This window comes from Triticum dicoccoides, chromosome 4B (assembly GCF_002162155.2).
Source record: "Triticum dicoccoides isolate Atlit2015 ecotype Zavitan chromosome 4B, WEW_v2.0, whole genome shotgun sequence".
Taxonomy (NCBI): Eukaryota; Viridiplantae; Streptophyta; class Magnoliopsida; order Poales; family Poaceae; genus Triticum; species Triticum dicoccoides.
This window is the reverse complement of record NC_041387.1, coordinates 482,542,274-482,551,142: the sequence shown is the minus strand read 5'-3', so window position 1 is coordinate 482,551,142 and position 8,869 is coordinate 482,542,274.

Sequence of the window (8,869 nt, the reverse complement as noted above, 5' to 3'; positions counted from 1 at the left end):
TAAGAATTCAAAGAAGAAACAAATATTCATAGATAATCTGATCATAAATCCACAATTCATCGAACCTCGGCAAACACACCGCAAAAGAATATTACATCGACTCCAAGAACATCAAGGAGAGCATGGTATTGAGAATCAAAGAGAGACTATTAGCTATGGACCCGTAGGTATGTGGTAAACTACGCGCACATCATTAGAGAGGCAATGGTGTTGATGAATAAGCCCTCCGTGATCGAATCCCCCTCCGGCAGGACGCCGGAAATTGCCCCTAGATGGGATCTCACGGGTACAGAAGGTTGCGACGGTGGAAACGTGGTTTCGTGGCTCCCCTGGATGTTTTTAGGGTATAAGACTATATATAGGCGATGGAGCTAGGTCAAGGGAGCTACGAGGGGCCCACGAGGTAGGGGCGCGCCGTACCCCCTGGGCGTGCCCTCCTACCTCGTGGCCACCTTGTTGTTTCTCCGACTTCATCTCCATGTCTTCTAGTTTCCTTCCGGTCCAAGAAAGATCGCCATGAAAGTTTCATTCCGTTTGGACTCCGTTTGGTATTCCTTTTCTGTAAAACTCTAAAATAGGCAAAAAAAACAGAAACTGGCACTAGGCTCTCAGTTAATAGGTTAGTCCCAAAAATAATATAAAATAGCATATAAATGCCTATTAAACATCCAAAATAGATAATATAATAGCAAGGAACAATCAAAAATTATAGATATGCTGGAGACATATTAGTAGCTAGATGGCTTCTTCTCTCTCTTTGATCTTCAATACAATGTTCTCCTAGATCTTCTTGGAGTTCTATCAGATGTAGTATTCTTTTGAGGTGTATTTGTTGGGATCCGATGAATTGTGAGTTTATGATCAGATTATTCATTGGAAGTAATTGAGCCTTTTCTGAACTTTATTATGCATGATTATGATAGCTTTGTATTTCTCTCCGGTCTATCTATTTGGTTTGGCCAACTAGATTGATTTATCTTTAGTGGTAGAGGTGCTTTGTAGTGGGTTCAATCTTGTGGTGTCCTCACCTCGTGACAAAAGGGGTAGTGAGGCACATATTGTATTGTTGCTACTGAGGATAAAATGACGGGGTTTATTCATATTGTTTGGGTTTACTTTGTCTACATCATATCATCTTGGCTTAAAGTGTTACTCTATTTGTCATGAACTTAATACCATAGATGCATGTTCTAGATAGCGATCGATTGGTGGAGTAATAGTAGTAGATGCAGGCAGGAGTCGATCTACTTGTCATGGACGTGATGCCTATAAGTGTGATCATTGTCATGAATAACGTCATAACTCTGTGCTTTTCTATCAATTGCCCAACAATAATTTGTTTACCCATTGTATGCTATGTGTATGAGAGAGAAGCCTCTAGTGAAAACTATGGCCCTCGGGTCTGCTTTTACCATATTATAAAAACTAAAATACTTTGCTGCAGTTTATTTACTTTAATTTTGTTTTGCAATTTATCTATCTACCTATACAAGATTTGATCCTTGCAAGTAACGAGTTCAAGGGGGTTGACAACCCTCTTGCCCGCATTTGGTGCAAGTATTTTCTTTTGTGTGTGCAGGTGCTGATGACGAGAATTTTCTTGGTTCTCCTATTGGTTTGATAACCTTGGTTCTCACTGAGGGGAATACTTATCTCTACTGTGCTCCATATCCCCTCCTCTTCAGGGAAAATCCCAACACAGTTTACAAGTAGCACGTGCCAAGTACACCTTCTCCACGTCGGGGTCCTCCGTGTACGGTTGCCATCGTCACCTGCAACATGTAGGCTATCTCTACCATATTTACATTAACGTGACAATCTCGTGGCTCCAACCATCATGGTGTGACGCACAGGCCACTTAACATTACAACATATATATAACCATATCATAAATAAACTCATTATCATGACGAAGGCTATACCACATTATATGCATACCCTGCAAAACCAAGTTAGACGTCCTCTAATCAATTTTAGCAAAATTTTAGTCACGCGGTTAACCAGTTTTAACAAGTAATACTAGCTACCTATGTCAACAATTTAGGCGACGACTCTTGATGGTAGATTAAGTTTCGGGGTGTGTGTGAAACAAGAGACTTACTTAAAACTTTCTAGCCCCACACTAAACTTTGTCAAATACGCGTGACCCCCTAGAAGATCATCCATCTTCGGCACCCTCTTGTGTACATGAGGTTCACTATTCTCAACTATGGTGAAGCCCAAGGAATTGTTAGCAAATCATCAACAACCAGAGTCGATCGATTGTCAGAACCTTGTAAAAAGCGACACCATACCGTTGATGAGTTGAACCGAAGCAACACTCTAGGGAAGCATAGCAAGAACATCTACCCTCACAATCACATGTGATCTAGATTGCAACCTGCACCTACTCATATAACAACTCACGATGCCACTGTTGGGAAACATAGTAGGAAAAAAATTGCGCCTATGATCACCCAAGATCTGTATGTAGATGCATAACGGGTTGGGATCACGATCGTTACCGTCACCGAGTTGCAGCGAAAGAAGAAAGTGTCGGTGTAGATCACACTTAGAGTCCCTCGTACTATCGATGAACGATCCCTCATAATACCCACGAATAGTCCCTCGAACAGAAGACTGAAAGCATGACCTCTCTACTTGGTTGCAAGCGTGTAGCCTTCACGATCCGATAGCGCTTCACCGTCCAAAGCTAATCATCACCAGAGTATTAGAGGAAGGATATTAGAACCACACAGGGCTTCTAATTATGAGGACAGGAGGATTATACTAGCTCTTATTAGTCAACTAGGACCAACTAGAACTAGAACTAGAAGAACTAGAGGAGGCTCCAAGTATATCCAACAGAGCAAAAAACCTAATATATATAGGTTAGTGGAGGGGGCATCCACCAAGGAGGGAAAGACCCTCCTTGGGGAGCCGGCAAAGGGGGAGGAGTTCTACTCCTCCCCTAGTCCAATCGACCCCCCTATATGGCAAGGGGGCGCCACTTCCTTATGGGCCCTTGTGGCCCATAATAACTTCCACCTCTTGGCCTTTTAAGGCTCGTAGATATTTAAATTAAATATAAATGTTCTAAATATTTCTAGACCATCACATATAGTTAATATATCTGGAAACATTTTCCATATATATATATATATATAATATTAGTAATACCTGGTATTGCCCGATATTCACCGAAACCCTTCCGGTGACCCCGAAACGCTTTCGGGTCCTCTTGGGACTATTCTGAACATTCATGAAATAATTTCACAAATATATTCTCATGAATCCCATCCTACTAATACTCAGAAGATCATGATTTCCTTAAGCTTGTGACCCCGTAGGTTCGGTAATTAACATACAAGGATGAAACTGTTCGTTCAATGACTGATAGCGGGACCGTGGATGTCCATATCGATCCCTATGAGCACATGAATGATATTCGAGTGAACCTATTGTTATGTTGTGATATTCCCTTTGCTTTGAGATACTTCATAAAACCTGGGATGCATCGATATCCTCCCGAGTCTTCATTGTGGTCACTATACCAAAATCCTCGTTACCAGTTTTGTTCTTTTTCTCGCTATTGTGTTCCGGCATCTCTGTGACGAAGTCACCCGTGTCTGGCCAGATGATGATGGACGTCGCCACACCGAGAGGGCCCTAAGAATATGTCTCCGTCATCGGAGGAGCAAATCCCACTCTTGAACTATCTGGCCACTTGTCAAACTTTTCGGTGTGCCTATAAGTTGTTGTTATGATCACCAGGTTACATGTGACGTTCGAGCAACCCCAAAGCCCACCGTACGGTAAGAAGTGACCACAATACCCTCATGGTCTAAGGAGAAAAATCACACGTTAACAGTATGTGTCATTACAATAGATTATAGAGGATATTAACTCAATTCATGACATACAAGATTGGGTCGATTCAATATCACCATTCATCTAATGTCATAATCTCAGTGTTGTTTTAGGACTATCATTACTCTCAACGATATCCTAAGATCCAGAAAATGTGATCACCAACAACACAGCTAGTCCCAGAGGCAAGACTAGGAACCTTCTTTTTAACCGTTTATCATTCCACACGTGCATATGAGTTTTCCACTAAATCACATATTCCAGGACCATATAGTAGTTACATCATAGAATATAAACTATTATTGCCTCCAGGGCATATTTCTAACATACTATCCTTTATACACAATTGTGCTTTAGAATAGCACCATGTACTTCATGTATAGTGTTTTCATAATTTTTTTCATTTTCATACTAGTGGGATCTTTTACATTATAAAACTTGACTTGAATATTCGAATGGTGAGCTTCCTCAAATATTTGAGCATGTGAGCAAGCAAGTTGGATGCACACCCACTTAGTTCATATGAAGAGTTTTCGTACACTTACAGGTATAGTGCATCCATTGCATGGTAATCCCTACTCCTCGCACTAATATCGATTGTAAGGCTTCTCCATTGCCTAACGGTTAGCTACGGCAGTGTGAGACTTTATTTACTGTTGTCTGGCAGAGGGCGGAGGATACCTGGCTCTGGACGAATCTGGGATGGACGAGAGTGTAGTACAAGGCCGGCTAACACGTGGGTGGGTCGGCTGACGTCCGACAAGGCCTGGGCAGTAGCTGGAGTGGTACGATGGTGGCATCAGACTAAGAGGGGGCAAATATAGAGCAAGGGAGAGTTGGAGAAAAATGGTGCGGGAGAGGGGATTTGAGTGGGGCAAGGATGTTGGAGCCATACGTGGTGAAGATCTGGATGCCCGCACACCTCTTTGTAGTTTCTGTCTGGTTTGCAGGAATTCAAACACACGGACGTGTCCACAGTGTTTGTGGTACCACATTGGAGATGCCACGATCCAAACATTTGCGGACATTTGAGAGACGCAGTAAAAAATGCCATAATAACACTTTTGTGTAGAACCAGGAAGATTCACGTCCCTCTCGCCTCGCAGCAAACCGGCAAAATATGTGGTAGCTAAACTCGTAGAACCTTTGACAATCGTTGTGTGGCTGTACATATTTAAATCATTTTCTAAATCTTGTAACCGCAAAACTAGGTTGTGTGTCCTTCGCACATTGCTGTGCTAAGAGTAACTCCAATGCGCCGACCCAAATGGACACGTGTTTTGTCCGCTTTTTATTCGTTTGGATCGGCCGAACGATGACTGTGTCCGTGATACGTCTCTGTCATATCTACTTTTCCTAACGATTGTACTCTTGTTTTGGACTCCAATCTGCATGATTTGAATGAAACTAACCCAGACAGACGTTGTTTTCAGCAGAACTACCATGGTGTTGTTTTTGTGCAAAAATAAAAGATCTCGGATCGGAGCGAAACTTTGCAAGGAATTTTTATACGAATAAAGATAATTTCTGGAGCCAAGTACCACAGGAGGGGGGCACCTGGGTGGGAACAACCCACCAGGGCGCGCCACCCCCTCCAGGTGTGCCCAGGTGGGTTGTCCCCATCTGGTGGCCCCGCAGACCCTAAAACCGACGCTATAAAATCCTATTTTTCTAGAAAAAATAGGGAGAAAGAATTACCGCATTTCATGAGACGGAGCCGCCACCGCCTCATGTTCTTCATTGGGAGTCCAGATCTGGAGTTCGTTTGGAGCTCCGCAGAGGGGGGTCTTCATCATCACCAACCCTTCTCCATCGCCAATTCCATGATGCTCCCCACTAGGAGTGAGTAATTCCTTCATAGCCTCGCTGGTCAGTGAGGAGTTGGATGAGATTCATCATGTATCGAGTTAGTTTTATGGGACAATTGCATTTTTACCCCTAGTTAGTTCCTACCCACGGGTTTTACCCTTACTTTTCGAGCTTGCTCAGTTTTGCCCTTACTTTTTCCACCGAGGTCCCTTGAATGCCCTTTGACTATTTGACCAAAACTTTGAAAATTCATAACTAATTCATACGAACTCGGAAAAATGCAAATAAGATATCAAAATGTTCAGATAAACATTACCTTTATGGGCATATCATTTGCATTCGGGACAAAAGCATCATTTAAACTATCCAAGGTAATTAATGTTATTAACATTATTAAAAATAAATAGGTATAAACAATATTTTTTCCATCAATAAAAATTACATGCAAATGTAGGTGATGTTTTCTGAACATCTTGATAACTTATTTGCATTTTTCTGAGTTTGTATTAACTTGTTATGAATGTTCTAACGACTTTGACCATTATTTGGAAACTTCATAACAAGTTGATACGAACTCAGGAAAATGCAAATAAGGTATTGGGATGTTCAGAAAACATCACCTACATTTGCATATAATTTTTATTCATGGAAAAAATATTGTTTATACCTATTTATTTTTAATAATGTTAGTAACATTAATTACCTCGGGTAGTTTAAACGATTCTTTTGTCCTGAATGCAAATGATATGCCCATAAAGGTAATGTTTATCTGAACATTTTGATATCTTATTTGCATTTTTCTGAGTTCGTATGAATTATTTATGAATTTTCAAAGTTTTAGCCAAACGGTCAAAGGGCATTCGAGGGACCTCGATGGAAAAAGTAAGGGCAAAACTGAGCAAGCTCGAAAAGTAAGGGCAAAACCCGTGGGTAGGAACCAACTAGGGGTAAAAATGCAATTGTCCCTAGTTTTATTAGGGCTTGATCCCTAGTATCCATTGTGTTCTGAGATTGATGTTGCTATGACTTTGCCATGCTTAATGCTTGTCACTTTGGGCCCGTGTGCCATGATTTCAGATCTGAACCATTTATGTTATCACCATTATATCTATGTTCTAGATCCGATCTTGCAAGTTATAGTCACCTACTACGTGTTATGATCCGGCAACCCCGAAGTGACAATAGTCGGGACACTTCCCAGTGATGACTGTAGTTTGAGGAGTTCATGTATTCATCATGTGTTAATGCTTTGTTCCGGTTCTCTATTAAAAGGAGGCCTTAATATCCCTTAGTTTCCAATAGGACCCCGCTGCCACGGGAGGGTGACGGTGTCCTGGACTAGGAGGTACTCACCACGTCATCTCCCGACCAGCTGGATCGGGCCGAGGACCCCCATGGCGATCCACTAATGGGCCACTTTAGGCAGCCCATGCCGCACACAAGGAAGACTCCACAAGACTTGGCGTTCAAGCCAAGGACTCTCCTTAACCCTAGGCCTTCGATGTGTTATATAAACCGAGGCCAAGCTAGTCAATAGGGTATCTAATATTCATTAAACTATCTTGTGGTAGATATATGTACTCTGTACTACACCTATATCGATACAATCAAAAGCAGGATGTAGGGTATTATCTCTTCGAGAGAGCCCGAACCTGGGTAAAATCATGTGTCCATGTTACCATTGCTCCAAGATGCCTAGCTTAGGACCCCTACTACGAGATATGTCGGATATAAAACCGACATTGGTGCTTTCATTAAGAGCCTGCTGGCAGTTGCCACGGTGCGATGGGAATTTAGATCGTCTCCAACGCGATCTACGCGTCAGAATCGAGCTTTAATGTCGAGGTCGACATCTTCATCGCCGGCTCGATTAGTCACCTTGGCTCGACCAACGACTGTGCTCCATCTCAGATCATTATGTTTAGACGAGGGCCTTCATTATCAACTCTGATCTCTATCAAGATCATGGAGGAATCATCGATGGAGCTCGGGGGCTCAACGTCAACATTGCCCTTGGCCGACCGTGTTGTTTTTCTGGACAGAAAACCTGTGTCCGCCGCCACCGCCCCCTAGAGCATCTTTTTGATGATTGCTTTGGTGGAATTGTGCGGAATTGAGTGTACAATAACTCTGTAAAATTTCATCGCATTCCGATGGAGGAATCTTCGGCGATCTATGATATACTGGAGGCGTGTCGAGTCTGGATGGGAATCTGGACGAGTTTAGGGCGTGGTCTCCAGAGCCTAGCCTGGAGGTCATTTGGAAGATCCAACCGTTCATCATCTGCGGAATTTCCCTATCTACCACCTCTCAAAATTTCAACTCGATCCGATCGTTCAAACTTTGAGAACCTTCCGATGAGTGGACCAATTTTCCGATCTGTTTCCTGCCTGAATACAAATCCGACCCGAATTCATCTTTCTTCATGAACGGGATATTGGACAACCTTTTTGGAGGAATCTCTTTCTAGGGTATTGTGTTTTGTTTCCATACACATGCTCACAAATTTTGCCCCTCTTCGAAGGTAATCTTCACCATCGCGCCGGTGTCAAACCAGCCCGACAACGTTGCTATACGGCTGCCGACCTGCGCTAGACGGGTTGTCGCTTCATCGAGCCGAGCTCAACCTCATCGGATCATCAGCTCGGCAAGCCGAACATACATTCGGCATCAAAAGGCTAAATCATCACCGGCATCTTTGCCCCACGGATTAAACGGATCGGGCGCATCGGCATCACTGCACGGTCACTTCATCAACCCAGCATTGAGTGCGTCACATTATGACCTGCGCCGGCATTGGCGTGCCGCCTCTTCTTCAAGCCAACATCCTACACTCCGACCTACATCGAATCATCGGCTGACACGGAGGCTTCAACACCTCGGCTGGACCAGGGGCTCTGCCATCTCTTCATCAACCTACTCCGGAGACTTCGGCGTCACCAGCCGACCAGCTTCATCATGTTAGCTGGACCAGGGGCTTTGCCTCGGCGAGCCAACCTTTGCCAGCATCACCATGCCATCGCTTCATCACCCATCAGGCAATGGGTGTGTAGATCGAGTCCCAATTTTGGGAGTAACCTTTTTTCAGATTGCTACAATAGATAAACTAGGTGCTATTAATCCTATTATTTTTCTTGCTTGGGTTTATTTTTTCCAAGGAATTATTACTCTCGTTGGTTCCATCATCTGTACACAGGTCTGTCAAATGATG